Source organism: Typha angustifolia, chromosome 15, assembly GCF_048772165.1.
Source record: "Typha angustifolia cultivar Huaian chromosome 15, ASM4877216v1, whole genome shotgun sequence".
NCBI classification, from domain to species: domain Eukaryota; kingdom Viridiplantae; phylum Streptophyta; class Magnoliopsida; order Poales; family Typhaceae; genus Typha; species Typha angustifolia.
The window spans coordinates 9,952,629-9,977,113 of NC_133253.1; the positions used below are offsets into that span (position 1 = coordinate 9,952,629).

At 38.3% G+C, this 24,485-nt stretch overlaps 1 pseudogene; it reads right to left on the minus strand.

Annotated features, from left to right (window-relative positions):
* Nucleotides 1–272: 272 nt before the first annotated feature.
* LOC140779542 (cysteine-rich receptor-like protein kinase 44) lies at nt 273–22,335 on the minus strand (annotated as a pseudogene).
* Between the last annotated feature and the right edge of the window lie 2,150 nt (nt 22,336–24,485).

The window sequence follows — 24,485 nt, forward strand, 5'->3', positions numbered from 1 at the left end:
CAAATGACAAGAAATCGTCAGTCATGCTTCCTGAATCCGAATATAACCTACTGAGGTGTATGTGATTGCTATGAACTGCAGCTTGTGCACTAGACGTCAGTCAGTACCTAACTGCTAACCTTTATTTTCATTAGAATCTAACAACAAATAGAGATCTTCATTCCGGAAGGTCTGGTTGCAGATTTCAAGAACCTTCAACATTTCAAGGCTGCAACTCTTATGGACATCAATCAGTATCCAGTTGGCACTATAATCTTAGAACTTTCCCAGGGCTAAGAAGAGTCATCAGGTTGAGAGCCGGCAAAAGACGGTGGACAGAGAACATTAGAAGCACTCTCGCATAAAGTATTTGTATCGGTTCGATGCTTCCTGTTCAGAAATGTTGGTTTCACAGGATGATGAATGGGTTCTCCCTTGCAAGTTAAAATCGCAACTATTTCAGACATCGGGGGCCTCAAGTTTGGTAATGACTGGAGGCATAACATAGCTACATGACAGACTTGTAAGACATCTTCTTTGATAATTCCATCAACTTGCAGTGCCGGATTTACTATATCAATTATCTTTGATCTTTTGTAAAGCTTCCATGCCTGCAAGAAGAAATACAAGAATGACGTTTTTCTAGCCATGATAACTTTTGTATTTACTTCAATGTAGATATGAAGGCAATGGCCTAAAATGAATAGCATACATATTCAGGAAGATATTGCATTTCATTTGGTAGTGTAAGATCTGTGTTTTTCCTGCTACTAATAACTTCAAGAACAAGTACGCCAAAGCTATAGATGTCAGCTTTCTCTGAAAGCTCTCCTCTGATGGCATATTCTGGTGCAGTGTAGCCTCTGTGATGACAAATTCATATTAGAAAAACTAGAAGCTTATCATAACTGCTATCACAGATGTAATTATAGACAAAAGAGAGTTTTCTATTGAAGCATGGCAGTGTGTTTGACAGACTGTTCGGTCCAATTACAGGCAAGGCATGATGGACCTTTAAAGTTCCTAACGAAGTTCAGTTACCACCTAATTAAGATCGATAGATGTTCAATAATCAAAGACCTTACTTGGGATAACTAATTATGGGACTTCCATCACAGAATCTGTTACGACTTTGAGTGCCCTACTTTAAAAGTTATGTATGTTTCTAGGAAACTAATTATTCTGTAGAGGTGGAAGCAGAAGAACTCTTGAACTGCTAGATGGCTTCCACTCATTTAATCACAGCTAGAAAGTTGATCATCTTCATTATAGATGCACAATAAACCAATGGTATTGGCTATTGAGGGTACATTGTTTGACAATCCTTTCACCCAACCTCATCATCGGTAGAATGTCAACAGCGCCGTCAGCAGGTTCCATAAATAGCATGGACACCAAGGGTGATGCAAGAAATTGACAGTCAATTGTTATGGCCACTTGTTTTTTCTCCTAACATGTGGGAGGGACTGAATTCGGTCCAACAAACTAGGATAAGGTATAAAATCTTCAACATGCAACTTAGAATATGTAGTACGAAAATATTTACAGTTATAATACAAAAGTACCACATAATTTTCCTCGATTATGTAGCCATATGCTATCAGAAATAACCATACAAATCAATAAAACTATAAGGAGAAGAAAATAGGTCATTAGAAAATAATTAGTAACTTACAGAGTTCCAGCGACTGTGGTACTGAGATATGCTTGGTCTTCAGGGAAGAACCTAGCCAGACCAAAATCACTAATTTTAGGTTGAAATTTGTCATCAAGGAGAATGTTGCTTGCTTTGATATCTCGATGAACAATTCTTAAGTTTGAGTCTTCATGGAGATATTGTAAACCTCGAGCAACACCGACAATAATTTGAAACCGAGTCTGCCAGTCCAAAATTGTCTCGCTTTTCCCTATCAATTTTGCAAACACATTAATAAATTGACAACCTTTCTCTAGTCGCAAGAAAGAGTTCTGTAAAATTAGTTATATGGTAACACCCTGATTATAGCATAACATAAAAAGGATAGCCTTATAAGACGATATAATTAGCTATTAATTTTACAGGGATCCTTGACAAAAGTATCCACGCACCATCCAAGTATGCACCTGATGCAAATTCCTCTCTAGTTCATAGTGCATTAGGATGATCCAATAGTACCACTACAATCTATCAGATTGAGATGCTAACCATAGATTATATTGTCCAAGCTTCCATTTTTCATGTATTCGTACACAAGAAGACGTTGTTCACCCTCTGAACAACATCCAACAAGGCAAACAAGATTCTTATGCTGGATGCTGGTTATCATTCTAACTTCAGCTAGAAATTCAGACTCCCCTTGCTGAGACTTTCCGAGAGACAGTTGCTTCACTGCAATCATCCTTCCATCTTCTAGCTTCCCCTGTTAAATTAACATCTCATGAGGTGATAAACGCTCAAAACATTTGGAGGTACTTGGAGATCAAGATAGCAGTCCTTGTGGCTCTCTTCTTGGCATTGTTACCTGAAAGACTGGTCCGAAACCTCCTCTTCCCAACTGGTTTTTTGGGTGGAAATCTCTTGTGGCATTCTTTAAAGTTTGGTAGTCGAAATAGTATATAGTTCGAAGATTATCACTGAAGTACTCAGGAACTTGTAGCATAAGAAGAACAATAACATAAGACTTCTCAAGTAGATTTTCTCTTAGGTGCTTCCTCATAAGCTAATAAGGTTTACCTGAAATACTCTTCTTCTGTTGCACAAATTTCCGTAATAACTCTCGTTTGATACACTTCCAACAAACAGCCAAAACAATTAAAAGAATAACAAGAGTAGTGATGCCACCAATGAAAAAGAGTGAGATTGCTACAATTGGTGTTTTAGAAGAGGACTGTGGGAAGAATACTTCAGAAGGAGATGGCAATGGAGACACTCCTGCAAAGTGAAATTCAGACAGTCGCAAATCAATTGTATCCAACATAAAATATCACCTTTGCAAAATGCATGAACTTGAGAAAATTTTAGATGTCTATATCTCTGCTTAGCTCAGTAACATAATTGATGCTACAAGATCAAATGTGAAGGTTCCCGTGAACATACAATATGAAATGACTCAACTTGAACTGATAGCTTATATTTCTGAAGTCAAGCTGCTTAAAATAAAAATGACTGATCTGAGGTTTGGGTGGTATACAACCAGTAGAGCACAAACAAACTTTATGTTCAAGCCAATAATTGCATAATGAGACTCATATATCCCCGTATGGGATTGAACTATTCAAAAAATCCACCTCAAAATAATAAGTACAAGAAGATTAATGGCCCTTCCGACAAATATCCCCACCATGGCCAAATACTGGTGAGCAGTTTCACCAGCAAATTAAGCCAAGAAAGATCAAAAAGAAACAAGGCCAAGAGTTTTAGAGTAGGATAAATAAAAATACAAGAAAAGAAAAAGCAATCACACTACACCATTGTTATGCAATCACACTACGACATTGTTATGTGTTTCAGCTCACAATTTACTTCCTCATCGGAGTAAAGTATAAGGTGTTCTACAAGAAAAGGAAGAGCTATGAGATAAAGAATTTACAATACTAGCTCCAGTTAAATCCTTTGCATATCTTGAAATTCAAAAGTCCAATTGTCATATTGCAAGAAGGTGGTATCAGCAATCCGATATCTTACCTAACTTTTCCAGAATATGCTAATTTTCATGTGCCCCCAAAACTCCAAAGGGTTATATGCAGAATGCACATTTATTTACTATGGGCAAATCAGCCTTAGTGGGGCTCTAAGTTGAAACCACCAAAATGAGGTTAGACATTGAGTGCAGCATTTGTGTTAGGTTGTTGAGCTATTTCTTTCGCATTAGCAATTAAAATAGCTAAAAAGAAAGCAGTATCATAATAATAAGAAATAAAATGCAAGGTATGCAAGTGATGATGTTGCAAAAATTTAGACTAACATCGTATTATAGGAAATTAATCAAAAACACCCTGCCTGTGCTTTTATTATCATTTACATTCTACCGTATGGATATTTATCATTCGACTAATGCATTTTGCTTTTAATGTCTCAAAAATATACTAGATTAATTCCACCCTAACATAGGAGTGTAAACGAGCTGGGCTTAGCTCAGCTCAGCTCAGCTTGAGAGGTAGAAAAGTTCAGCTCGGCTTAATCTCTCGATTCGAGCTAGAAAAGCTGAGCTCAGCTCAGCTCGTCTCTAGCTCGATGAGGCCTGAGCTCGGCTCGTCAGCTTGTAGGCTTAATGGGCTTCCATGGGCTAGACTATAGCTCGATACGAAAATCATAGTGTTATATGGGTAAATAGCAAAATAATGGTGAAGGCTAGGATTCAAACCCATGGTTGGTTGGGTTGAGCTATTTTAGCCAATTGTGCTATATAACATATATACATTTATTTTGTATGTATATATATATATATAATATTATCTCATATTATATATCGAGCTTATTCGAGCCAAGCTCAAGCGAGTTGACTCTAACTTGACTTGGCTTGATTAGCATTTCGAGCTTAAAAAGCCAACTCGACTCGGCTCATTTAGAGCTCAAGCTAAGCTTGAGTCGAGCTCTAAATGAGCTGAGCTTGTCGAGCTCTAAATGAATCGAGCTTATGAGCCGACGAGCTTTTTTGATAGCCCTACCCTAACAGTAGTTAATGGAATAGAGAATAGTATGTTACTTTTGAAAATCAAAATTAAAAATACCTAAATACTCCTTATATGACTTTAAGTATCTAGTCTCCATTTATTCTTAACTTAACCTAGAAACATTATTCAAGGGTATTACAACTATTTTGTATCTATAGTTATCCTAACTCATCTACATGGTAACTAACTATTTTGTATCTATAGTTAGGATTGGCCGATTTTGGAATCATGACTATTTCTCATTGGGAAATGACAAACTAGCATTAACTACCTATAGTTGGATCTAATGACTATCTATAGTTGGATCTATAGACTGGCAAATCCCAAATTTTGGAATCATGACTATCTATAGTTGGATCTAATGACTAGTCTCGATTTGGGATTTGCCAGTGTTTGCCTGATCGGCTGAAACTATTTTTTGTAAAAATTTAGATCCAATCTAAAATGGATATAACCTAGGAAATAATAGTAATTGATATTTCAACTGCCTTCTTTTAAGTTGTCAATTTTTACTCTCTACATCTCACACTCACTCTTCTCCCACCCCCTCACACTTTAACGAGCTCCTCTAGTGAGCTTCCCAGCTATTCCATGCTTTAGTGAACTCGAGTGAGTGTTTTTCCTCTCCTTTTTTTTTCCTTGTTTCTCTTCTCACTTTCTCACTTCACTCTTTAACTCATCTTTCCTTATTGCTATAGAATACTAGTGAAGAGAGAGATATTTCTGTTTATCTCATTTCTACAGTAATAATTTACAAGTATAAAAATTTACCAATTTCAACTTAGAATTTATTATAATTTTGAGAGAGTTTTTTCTTTAATTTAAGCTACATATGCAAGTAATTTTTATTTTCTTATTTTTCTATTATTTTTTAAGATATTTAAATTTTTTTATACATTTTAAATAATATTTAAAATTGTGTGTAATTAAAAAAAATAGAATTCGATATGGGTAGCCAATATTATGGGTACAGTTGATATGTACTCATTTTTTCTACAATTGATCCCAATCCTGATACCTGGTTTGGAACCTTGGTATTAGATTAAGTCATTTAAGATCCAAACATTTGCTAAGAGATTGCTTGATTTAAAGTAGAGGACATTGAACTTAGTTTTGGCCGATCCCGAGTTATCGAAAAGGATCGGGCCTAAGTCAAAACAAGTTTGTTGACCGGTTTCAATTGGGTGCTAGTCGGATCAGCCAATACTCAATTTGTAATGGCCGATGCCACTAATATCGGTGTAGGTGGTTAGATTCGACCTGTATCTCTTTTATCTCTTATTTTGACGAAGATTCCATTATCTCGAACTCTAGCGACCTTGGGTGAAATTTTTTTGTTTTTCTTCTTTTTCTCTCTTTCTTTCTTTTTCTCTTCCTTTCGATGATCCCTCCTCCCTACTCTTTCTCTTCCTCCCTCTCTTTCTGAGTCTCTATCACTGTTACTGCAACAAAAAATCTATTGTAGTAACAGTGACAGAGGGAGGAATTAAGGAAGAGATGAGAGGGAAAGAGAGGAAAAGAGAGAGAGAGAGAGAACGAGGTGGGCTGTGGCAGTAAGAGAGAGAGGGAAGAAAAGAAGGAGAGAAAGAGAGAAAGAGAAGGGAGGGAGAGAAGAAATACAGGAAAAAGAGAGGTGGGCTGCAACAATAAAGGAGAGAGGGAAGAAGACAAGGAGAAAAAGAGAGCAAGGTGGGCTCTGAGCAATAAGAGGGAGAGAAAGGAAGAGGAGGAGAAAAAGAGAGGGAAAAGAAGAGAGAGAGGAACTTAGAGGAAATAAAAGTTGTTGGATGTGGCAATAAGAGGGAGAGGGAAGAAGAGAGAAAGAGAAAGAGAGGGGAAAAAAAGCGAAAGAAGTAAGAAAAATATTAAGATCATAAAAAAACTAAAATTTGGCTTGTTGCAGTAATTTTTATTTTATTATTTTTTAAAATTTTTAGAATTTTTTTATATTTTTATAAAAATTTTAGTTAATTAAAAAATAGTCTGATCTGATACGAGCGATCGATACGGCCGATCTCGATACCAATACTAAATTCCGAAACTTTGGATTCTATCAATATTATGTAATTTCACTTATTATATGCTTAATCGGACTTATTACTATTCAATCCATAGAAAAATATTTTAAATTAGTAGAAACATGTTGTAAATCTCTTATTAGGTTTTTTAATTGTTGGCAATTGTGTACAAAATATTATAAGTGTATTTTTATATGTGTATGAGCTTATTACAAGTCTAGAAAATCTCTGATTTGAAGAATGGCAAAATTATTGGAGCAAAGTTGATGAGTTCACAATGCGTTCACAAACGCGTTCGAACGCAGGTACATGCGTTCACACAGACCGAAAGTTGCGTTCACAAACGCGTTCGAACGTGAGTACTGCGTTCACACAGACCGAAAGCAGCGTTCACAAACGCGTTCAAACACGGGTATTGCTTTCACACAGACCGAGAGCAGCGTTCACAAACGCGTTCGAACGCAACCTGAAGAATTCAAGCTGTCGCGTTCGAACACACTTGGGCCCGTTCGAACGCACCTGAGATCAAGTCAGGCCGTTCGAACGCACCCGGGCCGCGTTCAAACACACCCGGGCCGCGTTCGAACACACCCGGGTCGCATTCGAACGCACCTATGAAGTTTGTAATTTATTGGATTTTTATGAATACGGATAAGACTTGGATTTGGCTCTGTCTTGGAGATCATATATAAGTATTGTGATGCCCTAACTAAAGGGTGGTTGAAAAAGCATTATTGGAGGAGACTTCTTGAGGCTACATCGGTTCTTCAACTAACAAGGTCATTCTCATCTACAAATCTTAATCTTTCGTCTTAAGGGCTATCTTAGACGAAAAATCAATCTCGAGGGCTACTGAGGTTGGACTTCAATCACGAGAAATAGTGAATCATGGATTTTAGCGAGTAAGACTGAGAGGAACAAAGTCGTTTGGATCGACGAGTTGTTTTGTGAGTCAGTCTTATAACTGCTAATATTCTAGTGATTGGTTTTGATCCGAGTTTGGATCCGTGGTTTTTTTCCCATTTGGGTTTTTCCACATTAAAATCTTGGTGTTCATCTCTACTTTCGTTTTTAATATTTCTTCCGACTTTTACTTAAGCAAATAAGCGATATCATTACCTAGAGGTTAGATACATACATATGTCTAGGGGTTTTTTCATCTCTTAAAACCATATAAAAGCACATATGACACTAATACAATGCCTTTTTTTTTTAATTTTAGTTTGATGCCATTTGGCTCTCAAATATTTACCTAATAAATGTATTGGTTTACATTTCTCAAAAAAGAAATAATGTATTGGCCTATATGAACACAAATGTGATGGTTTTCTTTTTCTTTTTAAATACCTTTTGTGTAACGCCCCCGCCCGGCACGGCACGTGCACGCCCACGCGCCCACACGGCACGCGTGGCGCACGCGACAGGTCAGGCGGGGCCCGTCACGCACAGATACACTCCTGTGCACATACAATCATGACATCATCAAATAACACCTGCTAACATATCTATGATCACATAATCCATCACCAAATAAATCATACTCTTAACCAAATAAACCTGTTAACATATAAATATCAAAATACACAATAATACACACTAGACCGCTACATAATCTGGCAGGACCCACACAGGCCACAACAAACCATCAAGATACAACTAAACAACTAATACAAGAGTACACTATGATTCGACCTGTATTATATAAATCATCGTCTAATACAAAAGAGTACAAATATCAAATACTTGTACAACTCAATTTTATATAAACTATCATCTATGTCATCTCGCATCTATAGCTCACCTCATCATCACTCTAAAATATCTTCTCAAGTCGCTATCACGTACCACATATCTGAGGGGTTAGAAAAGAAATAAAGAGAGTCATGAGCAAAAGGCTCAGTGAATAGACCTTACCCCGAATCAGTGATGCCAAACAGAGTAAATCATGTACTGGATAATATGAATCAGAAAGAGTATCATGTCATGAATGAGTATATGAATGTATCCTCAATAATATATAAATGAAAAGTAGATAACACGTCATAACTGATAAAAGTATATAATCCTCGACCATGAGTAAACAAATCTCCATGTCATCTATCATCATAACTCTCTCTCAAATATGACACATGATGCATGCCGATCATGACTATGTTATGATATCAAATGCAACCATATATGATGCATATTGACCACTCGATAATCAGGTAACCGAATGATAATGAAATCATATGCATTTCTCAACATCACGATCATCACCGACATCTCGGTATAATATCATCATAATAGACCACTGTGCACAGTCAATACCCGGTACCCGGTCTCAACATCATGCCCGAAGGCTTAGAGCATACTCTGCCATCCGCAAGGAGTATCTCAAATATAACCATACCCTGCCATCCGCTAGGGTATCAACATCCATCCAGACCGGGCACCCTTCTAGCTGATAGAAATCTCGTGAGGATAACTCGCCACATATGCCCTGGCGAACGGCATGTGTCCGAATGTCTGCTGCGCACACAGACTAACGACCTCGGACGTAAGGCCAATAAGATCGCGACCATGTCGAGCGATCAATCATCCACCAAGCGCGTCCTAACCCTCGCGCCCACTCGGGTATCCTCACGCTTTCTATCAACTATCCTATCAATCACATTTCATGCTTTCCTTTTTAAATGACAAATCATATGCATATATCCAGTACAATAACAAGTCAATGCATAACCGGAATTTAGGTGGAATAGGAATCAAGAGCAAAATCATGTAATGCAAACTCCAACCATGTATCTAACACATGCATACTCATGCTAATTTACCACATGCATACTCATGATAGAAATCATCCCAACATAAAATTATAATAGCATAATCATCTCCAATCATCTCTATATATCACCAATGTACTCATATCCCAGATTAGTCTAATTAAATGCATGATAAAATATGCTTGACTGAAATCATCTCTATATAAAGTCATATAATCATGCTGGAGGCCAAAACATGCATGTACATAATATACAATATATCCTAATTTGAGAAAGGGATCTAGGGGATAAGACTACTCACAGTCTGATCAGAAGATACAAACCACGCATCTCTCACGTCCGTCAGGTAACCGAGTGACACTCATCGCTAGCAAGGTCCACGGGGTCTCAAATAAGGGGTTCGGGATCTAGGCTGCGGCGGTGGCGACGGCGACGGCGACAGCGACAGCGGCGGCTGGCGTTGATAAGAGAAGGGAGAGAGCTCGAGAGAGAGAGAGAGAGAGAGAGAGAGAGAGAGAGAGAGAGAGAGAGAGAGAGGAGGGTAAGAGAGAGAGAAGGTGGTGCGGCGGCGACGACGGCGACAACGAGAAGCCGTCGGCGAGGAGAGAAAGAGAGCGGTGCTAGAGAGAGAGAGAGAGAGAAGGGTAGAGAGAGAACAAGGGAGTTAGAGAAGGAGAAGGTGGTGCGGCAGCGACGACGGCGACGGCGGTGGTAGGCTGGCGTCGGCAAGGGAAGGAGAGAAAGAGAGGGTTCGAGAGAGAGAGAGATCAAAAGAGAGAGAGAGAGAGGCGGTGAGGGTGGTGCTGCGGCGGCGACGGCAGCGACGGCGGTGGTAGACCGGCGTCGGCAAGAAAATATGTGAGAAAAGAGAGAGAGAGAGGGAGAGAGAGAGAATATGTGAGAGAGAAAGAGAGAGAGATATATAAAGAGAGAGAGGGAAGGCGGTGGAGGAGGGGAAAGGCGGCGGCTGCGGCGGCGGCGGGGCCCGCCGCAGCTAGCTGGTCCGGCCCGGTTGGCCGGGCCGGCGGTTGTGGGCGCACGTGGCGCCCCCAACACGCGCCCACGTTGCATGGCACGAGCTCGTGCCATGCAACGCCAATATATATATTTTTTTATTTTATTTTATTTCTTTCTTTTTGTCTCTTTTATTTATTTTTATTATTATTTTTTTTTCAATTTATATATTATTATTATTATTTTTTTTATTTTTTTTTTTATTTTTTTTTTTTGTTGGGTTATTACATTTTGGCAACTAAACTACTTGCATGAAGAATGCTTGGTATGAGATAGAGTAAGTTAGATTTGGTTCTATGCATCAAATAGCATACAATTTCACTTATTCTCTGTTTAATTCTTACTTATTATTTTTCATTCCGTAGAAATTTTTTGTAAATCTGCAAAATCTATATACAAACACATATGCACAGTAATATGGTATCTCTTTTTATTTGATGCCACTTAGCACTAAAATATTTACCTAAAAATTCAAATATGCACTTACGACATATAGTAAGTGCATAATTAATATATAATAAGTACAGGTTACTATATACAATAAGTGCTAATTAAATGTATAATAAATGTATTAGCTTATATTTCTCAAAAAATTAAATGCATTGCCCTATGTGAACACAAATATGATGGTTTCTTCTTCTTTAATGCCTTTTGGCACTCAAATACATGCATAAAGCATGCTTGGTATGAGGTAAAGTACATTGGATTTGCTTCTAGATATCAATACAATACGATCTGCACTTATTACTATTCAATGGGCAGAAAATTGGTCTAAATCCGTAGGTAAATATGTAAATCCGTAAAAGCTTGCTCTACTCCATAAAAACTGTATACGAGCACATATGCTCACTAAAAAGGTGTTTTTTTTTTATTTGATACCATTTAGCACTTAAATATATGCTTGAGGAATCCTTATTTCAAAAAGGTATTGTCTTCTCTACCAAAATATATGATTTATGTATTTGAAAAAGACAAACTTGCATTAAATGTAAAGAAGGTTTTTCGCTCCCCACACAAAAATAAAGGCACATTAGTCCAAAAAGAGTCAATTTTGTTCTCCTTGCAAAGGAAAACCAAAATGGGGTAAATGTGCAAAACGAAAAACAACTTTAGTGTTTTGGTGTTTTGCGCAAAACACTATTCTAAAATAAAGGAAAATAGCTTTCTGCAGAATTCTAAATTGCTTTGAGTTTGTCTAAAATATTTTTTAAGAAAAACTAGTATAAATGTAATAGTTGCAGCATCTAGGTACCTGGTTAAACTGAGCCTAATCTTAATGGAAACTTCAAGGTATCAGCCAAATTTACTTTGTTGTGAAGACTGTTTTCAACAGTTTCAAACGCTCTGGATACCAAATGTTGAAGACTTAAATATGGAGATGATATAGGTTTATATGAATAATATAAATATATTTGACAATTGACACTGTCAGGCTAAGAAATAAACTCTCCCTGTTCGGAGCTAGAAATACTAAAAGATCTTCCCAGATTAAGAACAACAGAGAAGAACAAGAATCATGAATCTATGCATTGAAACTAACCTATTTTTGGTATAAAGATTTTTATGAAGCTCAGAAATTTAACTTCACTTCAAAGATAATTTTTATTTTTAGTTGTTTGACCTAGCTGACTTAAATATATAAAATAATTGCTACCAGTAATCTATACCAAATAGGTTTAGGTAGCACAATTTCCTTGATGATTTTTCCTACCAAAAGCATAATAATTTACCCATTAACTGGTTGATAATACTTATTACTTACTCCTAATCCTTCCTTTCACATTTTAAGGACATAGTGCTTCAGCACTTGAATTGAAGAACTAATTCACCACCTTAAATCTCAAAATAACTGCAAAATTCGTCATTGTGCATTCTCACCGCCGGTTGTGTTGATCAACTTGACGACTTCCAAACTAATCAAAGATGACTCCACAATTACAACTACCTCCCTCCAGCTGCAGAAAACCATAACAGAGTTTTCTTCTTCCTGACAACTTTGCACAATTCTCGCAGAAGCCATCACCGAGTTTATCACTCAACTTCTCTCTTTCTATTCTAGTGATGGTAGCAACTAAAGAGCAGGAGGAGGAGACATACCGTCGAACGTTTGGCGAGCCATTTTACTTCAGCTCTGGGTTCCACAGCTCATCTCATAGGAAGCGGAAACCGACTCCATTGCTACCTTTTGACTCTCTTTCTTTGGGCTTTGGTATGACGTAATTAGAGGGAAGCGAGCGGTTTGCATCGTTAGGAACGAGAGCTTTGTGTCATGATACGACGACAAGCGGAAGCCGAGGATTACTATGCCGACCGTCGAGGCCTCTCACAGCATAAGCATATACTCTCTTTTTTTTTATATATATTTTGCTGGGAAAATTAAAAAGAACAACCGGCCGTACAGCTAGCAGACCAATTCTTGGAGGAGTTTATTACAGAGTTGCGTTGAGAACGACTTAGAAGTTTTCAATTTTAACATTCGTTCTTCTCTCCTTTTTTTTTTATCTCTAGATAAAATTTCTTCTCTCCTTTCTTTATAATATTTCCGTCGGCAGTATTAATTTTAATATCTGGAGATACTCCTCTAAGAAATTATATTACTCATTTTAAGCTTTGGAAGAAAATTAGAGGTCTTCACATCAAACATTATATACAAATATATAAATAGATGAGTTACAAATTTATTTATCTGAGTGAGCGAAGATATCGATTTTTATCTAATTCAATGGACAATTTTCGATATTATCAGCAAATTAAAGAACTGCCATAAAAATTGCTTATCTATTCAGCGATACGCGGACTTGAAATATTTTCTTATTTATTAATAGATAAAATAGCTGACAGAAGAAATAATTTTTATTAAATTTAAATCATTACTTAGGTAATGATTCTCGTAGGCATTTACGTATTGTCTTACATGGGTGCATGGATCAAAACTTAACTAGTAAAGTAATAAGTCTGTAATTAAGCTACTTGGGTTGGTTATTTGGTGTGTACACTTAGATCAGCCAAAAACTCAAATTAGAGAATTACAGAAAGTGTCCCAACAAAAGTACAATCTATCCCGATGAGGTATTAAAAAGAGTTATTGACCAAATTAACCCTCCTAAAATTTTTATGTTATAAGTCTACCTTAAATACCAGACTAGATAGGCCCTTCAATGCCTCCGGAAAAGTCCACTAACTCGGAAGAGCTATTCAAAGCTTTTCTGGCTGACCAACTTCAGATACACCACCCCAAAACGCATCAGAGTACCTAGAAATTTCTGTGCCAAAGGTTGCGGAGAGATTCATACCTTTAACCGTGACAAATGAGAAGCTGATGAAAAAAGATGGATCAAAGAAGGCGTCTGCCTCCACAGATGTTACTATACTAAAAATCAAATGCCATTTTGAGCACCTTTATCACATACCGTCAAACCACCAAAATAAAGAAAGAGATCGATTCTCAAAATTTCTCTGAGCAATAACCCCGCCTTCCTATTCAGAGGAAAAGGGATGGATGTGTAAAAAAGGATCCTATGATTACGGGCAAAAAGCTGTTCTTACTTGAGAAATTGGAAAAGCATGAACTGCAAACGGAGGGCACGCGCCCTGTAGTTTTGAAGCAGGGGCAGACAATGATTTTTCTCTAAAGGTGAAGACTCTGGGTTTGCTAGTTCGTTGACATGCATCACAGGAACGCATGAATTCTTTGACATCCGCCAAAGAACGTCGACACCATAGATCTGCCAAAGTACAGTCCCAGTCATGAAGAAGCAGTCCCATCCTCTCTTAACGAGATATCTCTATCTGTCTTGCCTTATCTAAAAATTATTGATTGGGACAATGATTTATATAAAAAATTTAAATCTATTAAGAAATTGCTAAGCATGAGAGCAAACTATTCTAAATCATTTTCCGGTTCAACGATTTCCAAATATAAATTACTAATTGGGTTAGCGATTTATATGAAAAAAAATTCTCTCATGCTTAGTAATTTTCTTAGCAAAATTTAAATCTCTGTTAGGTTTTTTATTTGTTGGCAATTTTGTACAAAATATTCTAAGTGTATTTTTTTTATATATATGAGCTTTACACAAGTCTAGAATATCTCTGGTTTGAAGAATTGCAAGGTTATTGGAGAAAAGCTGTTGAGTTCACACCGCATTCACAAACGCGTTCGAACGCGGTGCGTTCACAAACGAGTTCGAACGCAAAATCTACGTTCACACAGACAGAGAGCCGCGTTCACAAGCGCGTTCGAACGCGGGTACTGCGTTCACACAGACAGAGAGCTGTGTTCACAAGCGCGTTCGAACGCGGGCACTACGTTCACACAGACAGAGAGCCGCGTTCACAAGTGCGTTCGAACACGGGTACTACGTTCACACAGACAGAGAGCCGCGTTCACAAACGCATTCGAACGCGGGTACTGCGTTCACACAGACCGAGAGCAGCGTTCACAAACGCGTTCGAACGCAACCTGAAGAATTCAAGCTGTTGTGTTCGAACGCACTTAGGCCCGTTCGAATGCACGTGAGATTAAGTTAGGCCGTTCGAACGCACTCGAGCCGCGTTTGAATGCACCTATGAAGTTTGCAATTTATTGGATTTTCGTGAGTACGATTATGACTTGGATTTGGCTCTATCTTGGAGATCATATATAAGGATAGTGTTGTCCTAACCTAGGGTAGTTGAAAAAGATTATTCAAGGAGACTTTTTGGAGGCTACATCGGTTCTTCAACAAACAAGGCCCTTCGCATCTACAAATCTTAATCTTTCGTCTTAAGGGCTATCTAGACGAAAGATCAATCTCGAGGGCTACTGAGATTGGACTTCAATCACAAGAAGCAGTAAATCGTGGGTTCTAGCGATCAAGACTGAGAGGAACAAAGTCGTTTGGATCGACGGGTTGTTTTGTGAGTCAGTCTTGTAACTGCTACTATCATAGTGATTGGTTTTGATCCGAGTTTGGATCCGTGGTTTTTTTTCCCGTTTGGGTTTTCCACGTTAAAATCTTGGCGTTCATCTCTACTTTCGTTTTTAATATTTCTTTCGACTTTTACTTAAGCGAACGAGAAATATCATTGCCTAGAGGTTAGATACATATGTGTGTCTAGGGGTTTTTCAATCTCCATATAAATCGCTGACCTAGTTGCGATGCTGCACAAAAGGAGAGGAAGCTGGAGCATGCTTGATGAAATACTCTTAAGGTGGAGAAAATGCAAAGTTCCCAAAGCTCGTCTTAGGTATAGAGAGAACTTGACGAGGATAAGGTTTCTTGCCACTGAAAATGGATTTATTCCTACATCTCCATAAACTCCATAATATGTTAAAATAGTAAGCTGTGTCATTTTTATTTGGCAGTGTTGAACAAATGTTAAGGAGCCAAGTGGCCCTATTCTCTAATCTTAGGCCGAGTCTGTTGTTGAACCAAATAGCTCTAATGAAGTTGTAATGGAGAAGAACATCTTGATCATTTTGGGTTTGCTTGAGCAGAATGGGCAAAAGGGGTCTATCTCCTTCATACTACATTGAAGAGCTGTCTTAATTGGAAGAGCCCCTATAATACATTTCTAAATGAATATCTTTACTCTCCGAGGAGAGGCTTACATTTCCAAATAGTTTCTCAAAGATCTTTTCCTTCAAGCAGAGAAGAACTCGGCCAACTTCTATTTGATAGAGAGCAAAAGGTAGACTTGGAGAAGAATATACTATTGGTCATTGGCTTCCAGATGAGTCGATCTTTCCTATTAGAGGAATCTATATCTAGATTGATTATATAGATTTGAGTTACCTCTCCTGGTGAGAAGAGGGAGTTGATTAGATCCCGATTCCACTCACATCCGATAATGAGATCTTTAACAATGAGATTGGCTGGGATGAAAAGATGAAGCTGGCAATAGGAAAGTGGTACCTAGGGATCAAAACTTGGGTGAATTGAAGCCGCACTACCCACCTCCCACATAATGTTTTTTTTTTTAAGTTCACTTTTGAGGCTCAAGATGGCAGCCGAAGACCACAATGATCAATGCCGCTTTTTGCCTCCCTGAAGGAGCAATTAGGGTAGTATCTAGCTTTGAGAAGTTGCACCCACAAACTCATCGCCGCTGAAAGAAGTCTCCATGCTAATTTGAGAATTAGATTCTTGTTCACTAGCTCCAAACTCCTAAAGCCCAAACTGCCATGGGTAGTGGGGCGACACAAGAGCTGCCACTTCTTGAGATGGAAAGCCTTTGATTCTTGACCATGAGACCACTAGAAATTCCTCATAACTAAGATGATTTTCTTTGATAGGGCTTTAAGAAAAGTAGTAGCGGCCATAAAGAAAAGAAAATTGGAATAGAACTTAAACTAATTTCAATACTAATCTTCTAGCCTGAGAAAGGATTCTTGACCTATATCTTATTAGTTTGGCACCTTTTGACGCACGAAGTTTAGTGCTTGATATTTGGACAGCTGAGCCTAGAGTGGATTTTCCAAATGTTTATCACCACCAATAAGAAGAGGTCGAGCTCTTAGTCTCTATAACACCTCAACCCGACTAGTAGTGGAGGCATTCCAACTGAACATGATCATTGATTTCTTTAAATTTAGTTCTTGCCCAAATGATAATCCATACCCCTATAGAATGGTTTTCAACTAATCAGCCTTAGTAGCTTTTGCTTTGCCAAAGATTAGGAGATTCTATGAATAGAAGATAGGTCAAGATTAGTCCTCCTCAGGTCGGTTGGATTCCTCTGTATCTATTGAGCTTATGAGCCTCATTGAGAATAAGTGAGAGTATGTTGGATCTAATGATGAAGAGGAAAGGTGACAGCAAACATCCTTGATGTAGTCCATGAACTAATGTGAATAGGAGGCTTGGTTTGCCATTGACAATAACCTCGAAGGAGACCAAAGTGATGCGTCCAATTAAAGCCAAATGAAGTGTGTTGGAAAACCATGAAGCTTGAAATAGTCTCCAAGGAATTCCCATTCAATCCTTTCATAAGCTTTGGATAGGTTAGCTTTAATCGTAAAGGAGCTCACTTTGCTCTTGGATGTCATCAAGTAGTTTACCATCTCATGAGTGATGACTTGGTTGTCCAGTGAGCAGTGATTTCATCCTTCCAGCCAAGATCTTTTCTATGCCCTTGTAGATGACATTGCAAAGGCTTATGGATTGATAAACTCTAATAGAGATTGCATGAAGTTTTTTCTACAAGAAGGACAATGCTAGAGTGGTTAATTCTTGATAGTCGAGTAGGTTGCAAGCTTCACGAGGTCCCACAAAGTTTGGAAAAATCTTGTATTAAACCTGTCCAATCCTAGGGCATGTTGAGAGGGCTTCAAGGGACTCTGCTGACAGTTGAGGAACATCACAGGGATGGCTAAAGAAAGCACCATTCTGGTTTGAAGGGTAAAATATTTTTAAAATGGTCCATAAAAGTATTACTTATGCTTTCAGTGTTGTAACTCTGCTCTTGAGAGACCATCTTAATGCCTGAGATTGTATTTCTGCATTTCGTAACCAAGACAAATGCATAGAAATATTTGGTATTTCGATCTTCGTAGTTGAGCCATTTAATTTAATGTCTTTGTTTCTAGAAGATCTCCCCTTTCAAATATAAGTCTTCTAGTTGGGATCGAATGTATTTTTCTTTGCATAGGTTTTCATTTGTCGTAACTTCGGATTGAAACTTGAGGATTATCTTCTCCAGGCCTATGATTTGAGAAGTGAGGCAGCTAGCTTCTTTCTTTGCCCAACCATGAATGCAGTTTACTAGAGCATCCAGGTTGCCCACGAAAGGGAGAACTAGGATTGAAAGCTTCTCTCCAAGATTTTTGACAAAAGGTAGGGTAAGAGCAGACTATAAACCACTAGTTCTCCATTTCGAATCTTTTTGAAGAAGTTTTAAAGACCAGAAGAGTCTTCTAGTAGCAACAGATTATGATCAAACAATAGTGTCGATAAATGCAGAATCAGAGCAGTAGGGAAGAGGTTATTTTAATATGGAGAGGCCAAGGCGTGGTTGACTCATTCCCAGATAAGGCTATTTAGCAACCTCCTATTAGACCAGGTGTACGTTGGTCTAGTGAAACCCATGTACATCAAGCCAACTTTATTGATGCAGTCGACAAACCTTTTGGACTGAGTAAGGGAGCAAGTAGAGCCACAATCTTTTGTGGATAGTCTGCTAATGCAATTGTAATTTTCGATACAGCAAAGTGGGGTGTTTCCCTTTACAAAAAAGTCTACCATTTACCACAGAAAGGTGTTACGAACAAGATCTGGAACGATTCGTCCATAGGATGATTATGAAAATTTAGGTGGAGGTAGCCTCATGAGTTAGGGTTCTAATGGCCCTAGTTTTAACTAAATCGGAGGTCAAGATGAAAAGATAAAAATAAAATAGTGGAGATATGTTAGGTAGGGCAGAACGGTAATATCCGATGTGGCGGTCGTCGGAGGGTGGTGGACGGCCGTGTAGTAAGGTGGCTGCTGGAGATAAAAGGTGGCTGCTGGAGATAAAAGGTGGCTAGGGTTTGGATGCTTGAAAGGGATCTATGGTTAAGATCTACTCCTATGAAGATAAAGACAATTCAACGGTTAATGTAAAAAGATAAGAACGAAAATAATAACTGGTTAAACTCAGATTTCTCTCAATTCAATTCTATAAATTAGCAATACATATCCACTCCTATTTATAGGAGTAAAAATTCATAGCAGATAGGATCCACATGCGGATTATCCAATTTATTTAAAATTCAAATAATAAGATAAAGCTAGCTAAGTAATTAAATCAGCCTTCTTTATCTTTCTCAAATTAATCCTTCTTTTCGTCATAGATAGATTCCAAATCTGGAGAAGTTGTGGATATCAAAGTTGTAAATCTGAGATTGGAGATCTTATCCAACTGGTTTGATATTATTCGGACGTCTGTAGAATATTCTGTGAATATTTTCCCAAAATTATGCAGAGCTGAATTTAGCTAATTAAATAAAATTCTAATATTCTAACTAAATCAAATAAGCAAATAAGATTACTAGACTTAATCCATTGAGTCTAATCTCCCCTTGATGTGATCTGATCTGACTCGATTCACATCAAAATGTGTTGTCCTTGCAATAGGGGATTCCATAGATGCCTCAATCTAATTCTTATCGTTGAAGGACCATTTAATGACAGCGATGATGAAGTAGTTCATTGCCTCAATGATCTACAACAAAATATTGTCATCCCACAAAAGCCAAAGATCACTAGATCTTTCCTGAGCTAATTATGTGATGGTTCCTAAGGGGAAAGGAAGAGAGATTTTTTTTTTCTTTCACCTATCTGCACTTTGTCTCGATAAGGAAAGCAATTAAAGCTCAAGTACTATAGAGGATGGCCTTGAGGTTACAAACCGCTGAGGAGCCTCCACTCGTTTGGTAGTTCCATGTTGAAACTTTTATATCTAGCTCTTTGGTGAGTTTAACTCAATCGCGGTTTCAGAGGAGAGGGGATCATATGGGGTTGGAATGATACTCATAGAAATAAAGGGACCTAGGGACGAAGAGGGGGATATCGGAGATGAGGAGTGGAGTTGTTTTGGGGTGGGTAGAATCAGTCTGGAGGGAATGGTTTTCCTTTAGCCAAGGGATTTTGGTGTGGGTATATGAGAGCTTTCTAACGGAGGAGGCAAAGACTGTTTTCAACGTGGGTGGGTTTTTGCATAGGTTTTGGTTACTTTTGCAGGGAGTTTAGACAAGAGACCTATAGCTTGGTTTGGATTGGATGGATTAATTTTATGCATGTAGGAGGGATGGATGGCTGGTATGAGATCTCCGTCCATCTTAATAAAAGGAGGGAGAAAGGGACTGACATTGGTATAGTCATTCTTGGGATTTGAGAATCTAAGAGAAATGGAGGCATATCCTATTTGGATTGAGACTAAGACCATTCCTCCAATGCCACCTCCTTTGTTGAGTCCTAAGTTGTCATCAATGGGAACATCAACTTGTTTCGAGGCTGCGAGAGATGATCCTCGATCGACAACTGGTTTGTGATTGATAAATACCCCACTGAAGCCTCCTTTGCTAGTCGACATGTCCATCCTAGCAAACATGATAAAAGATGGTGATCATGACTCTTTTGGGTGAGGAACTTGGAGCTGGAGGGCCACTCTCTACCATGATTGCCGATGCGTGCCAGTATTGCATTAGTAACTTTCTGGTGGTCAACTTTGAGAGCTGATCAAGAGATTTCTATGAGACATTTAGGCTATCAAACTTTGGCTTGAGACGATCAATGAGCTTATGTCTTAAGTGGAGAGAAAAGATATTTTTAACTTTGTCTTCCAACAAGCTCCAATGAATGCAAATAATTGAGCTTTCATGGCCAATTCTAGCACAAAGTTAACAATACCATGGAAGTTATTTGTATTTTACTTTGATCTTGCAGCAGCCTTCATTTGGAAGAGAGACTGATAAAGAGCCAAATAGAGGATTAGTTATTTTGATGAGGATTCTCATCCAAATGAATTTGGTCCACTTTGAGAGATCAGTAGCACTTGATTCTACAAGCTCGACAAATCTCAATGCCAGAGCTAAAGTAGTTTACATGGAAATGAACTCCAATAGGTTTGATAAAATCCCAGGCATCCATCAAACACTTAGCTCTAGGGGGGCTATGATGAATAAATGACGATTGAAAGACCATGGAGCACTAAACTTATACCTTTCATTTGTCGTGCTCTAGCTCAAAGGAGAGAAGGAAAGTTTTCATTCCCACCTCAATGAAGTCAAAATATCCCTCCATGTTCTAAGCTTTGGAGAGAGCATTCTTCAAACCAATCTGGTTGAATGGTTTATTTGATAATAAGCTTCCTATGAGACTGAGTTTGGGCTCTCTACGTAATCATTCAAGAGGGCTAAGAACCTCCGCAGAAGTTCCTTGTCTGCTACAACCATTGTGGAAGATGAAAACCACCTAGAGCGGTGCAAGAGGGGATAAAAGCCTAAAAAGGGTGTGGGGGAGACGAGTTAGAAAGAGAGTGAAAGCCTTAAGGAAGAAGGAGAGAATCCTAGAGGAAAAATTTTTTCGAGATCACTACAAGAAAAGAGAAATTGATGCAATTCTGATAGGTGTGGGTTAAGTTAGCACAATCATTAGATTTTCTTTCTATGTTGATAGAACACTAAAAAATCAATGAAACTCTTTCTCCACACATACATAGCAATGGCAAATAATGTTTCTAATAAATGCATGGGTTGAACAACAATTTTCTTGCAACACTTATGGGGTAAATTGTAATTTTAGCTCTAAACCTTTTGCATATAACCACCTATTATCTAATTGCAAAATAACACCTTTTTCATTTACAAATTGAAACTACATAAAATATTAGAAAAGGTACAAAATATTCATGGTTTAATTTCTACAAGAAAAGATCATTGTGGTTTGATATGATATGCAACAAATCTTTATAGTTTCCAACTTCTAAGAACTTGCACTATTTGACTATGAAACAAAGGGAATAATAATAAGTATGGTAAAGTAAAACACTAGGACTGGTTCTTAAAATAAAAACATGCCATCGGGAGCATCTTTGTAGAAAAGAAACCATAGAGATTGATTAGTTGAAAACCACAGAGATTACTTTTCTAGATTTAAAATTGCGATCAATGTGTATATAGTGTTACACAAGCTGATCGGTTTGAAATTGCTTACCAAAACTACATTATTCTTCTTAGGGATTAAGACAATGATGGACCTATTAAGACCCTTGTCCATGTTCCCTTTGGTGAAGAATTTCCTTACTTCAGCTGTGACTTCATTTTTTAGACTAGGCCATAGCGTGTGGAAAAATCTAGCACTCATTCCGTCTGGGCTTGGAGCCTTATTCAACCTAAGAGATTTCAGCATTGCTTCTATCTCAGCATTAGAGGGGATGGTGAGCATACTTGTCCAAACTTCCTTATAGATTCTAGAAGCTTTACTAAACCTGTTAGGGCAGTAGCTGAAGATGGATGTCGGGCAGGTGGATTTGAACATATTCTTAAAGTGCTTGATGAAGGTATCTCAAATTCTAGATAGATCTTGAGTCTATTCCTCTTCTCCCACCTGGAGGCAAGAGATATTCTTCCTTCTCTTCTTAGCAATGATCATGGAATCAATTTTTTATTTATCTCCCCATGCAAACCAGCTTGCCTTAGCTCTCTAATGCTAGTATTGCTCCTCTTTGATCATTAGGTCGTCATCGATGCTCCTAAGGATTTGCTCTATGATATAGTCATCAATCAGGTTCTGAGTAGACAGAAGGTGGGATATTTGTTCTTCCACTTGTTGAATTTGAACTCTAGGGCTCCTAATATCCTTCTTGGCCCAGATTTTGATTTGGTTAGCAAGGTGATAAAGCTTTGGTGAGAGAGTTTGAGTACGCTTGCACATAGTGTCCCAGGTTTTGTGATAAGTTCTTGTACCAAAGATAGGCTACACTACGATTTCTTTAAGATTTGAATGTATTTCAGAAATTAGTCCGCGCAATCATGAAAAAATGTTTGTCAGATATTCTCCGGTAGTCAGAAAATTACAAAACCAATTGGGTTAGATCCGTAACTTCCTGACCTACAACTTTCATATTTGCACCCTTTGCAGATTCGAACTTTACCAAGGACGAAAACATGGAATAACGTGGGTGATAGTGATGGTGATAGGGGAGTGGATGTTAGGATTATGGATGGATATGGAGATGAGGATGGATTGTGGAAGTGATTAAGGGAAATAGACGAACATAATGAAATAGTTGAGATCCCAAAGAAGAGGGGTGGCTCGATATCGAGGGAGATTAAAAGTTAGGAGAAACCTTGCCAATGGTAGATGTAAAAAGATGGTGAAGAGGGAGAAGGGAGAGAGTCTAGAGAGAAGATATGAGGCAAAAAATCAATAATCTAATAGTATTATGAAGTTGGCTGCCATCCACATATTTATAGAGGATAACCAACAAGTCCTAAAATAATATAAAACCCTAATTCTAGAGGATTTCTGTCGATCATGTTCGAACGCGCCCAATCGCGTTCGAACGCACTCAAAAAGCTCCATCTCTGGATGTGCAAAAGTGATACAAGCATTCTAACGCGGGCATTCGAATTCGCCCGACTGCGTTCGAACGCACAATATGTATTCTTTGTATTTGTGAACCTGATTTAGGCGTTCATAAGGGCGTTCAAACACGACCCCTTCTGTGTTTGAACGCGACCTACAAAAATTTTATTTTAATTAAAATAAACAACTAATGCAATAAAAAAGATCGTAACTAAGTGTACCATTTTGATGTAGAAATTAGAGAAGGTATCTTTAGAGAACTACCAATTCTCATTTTTGAACCTTCACCTACTTGAGCTGCATCAAGGAAGTGTGCCCAACAACAAGGGATTGTGGTCACTCGAGATTGCTAGAACGCAAGGAATATGGGCATTTGGGAAACTGTTACACCAAGAGGAGTTTACTAATCCTCTATCCAAGAGCTCCCTGATGAGCTTACAAGCACCTCTTTTGTTGGATCAGGTCTAAACTAGCCCAGATTTATCATTCCTTAGGGAATGTAACCCGAAAAGATGGTTGGGTGGAGGGAGTTTTGGGGTTCTAGTCTTCATTTCCCCCTACCCCCGTAAAGGGGCTCTAGTATGGTATTGCTCAAGGGTCGACTCATCATCTGTAGCAAGTCCCATCAAGTTAATGTTGGTTAGACCTCTCTATTGTTGTAGGTCTAGGGTATTAGGGGGAGAGTATTAATTACTCCATTGGGTTAGGCCGATGTTGGGCGTATCTTCCTTCGTCGCCACCTTTGGTCTTCAGCTTCAGCGAGGGCAAATTGGTCCCCAATTGAGTAAAGTGGTGTTTGAGCATACCAAGTAGCTTATTCCAAAGACCAGAGGGATAGTCTTACTCCATCAGAATTCCAATTTGCCTCGATGTAGACACTTGTAGCTTCTATGGCCAATGTGGCCATAGAAGCTACAATAGTGTGAGAGGCATTCATACTTCACCTGCATCTCTATCAACACTGCATTGAGGAGGGTGATCAATAATGTCCCCACAAGAGGTTCGAA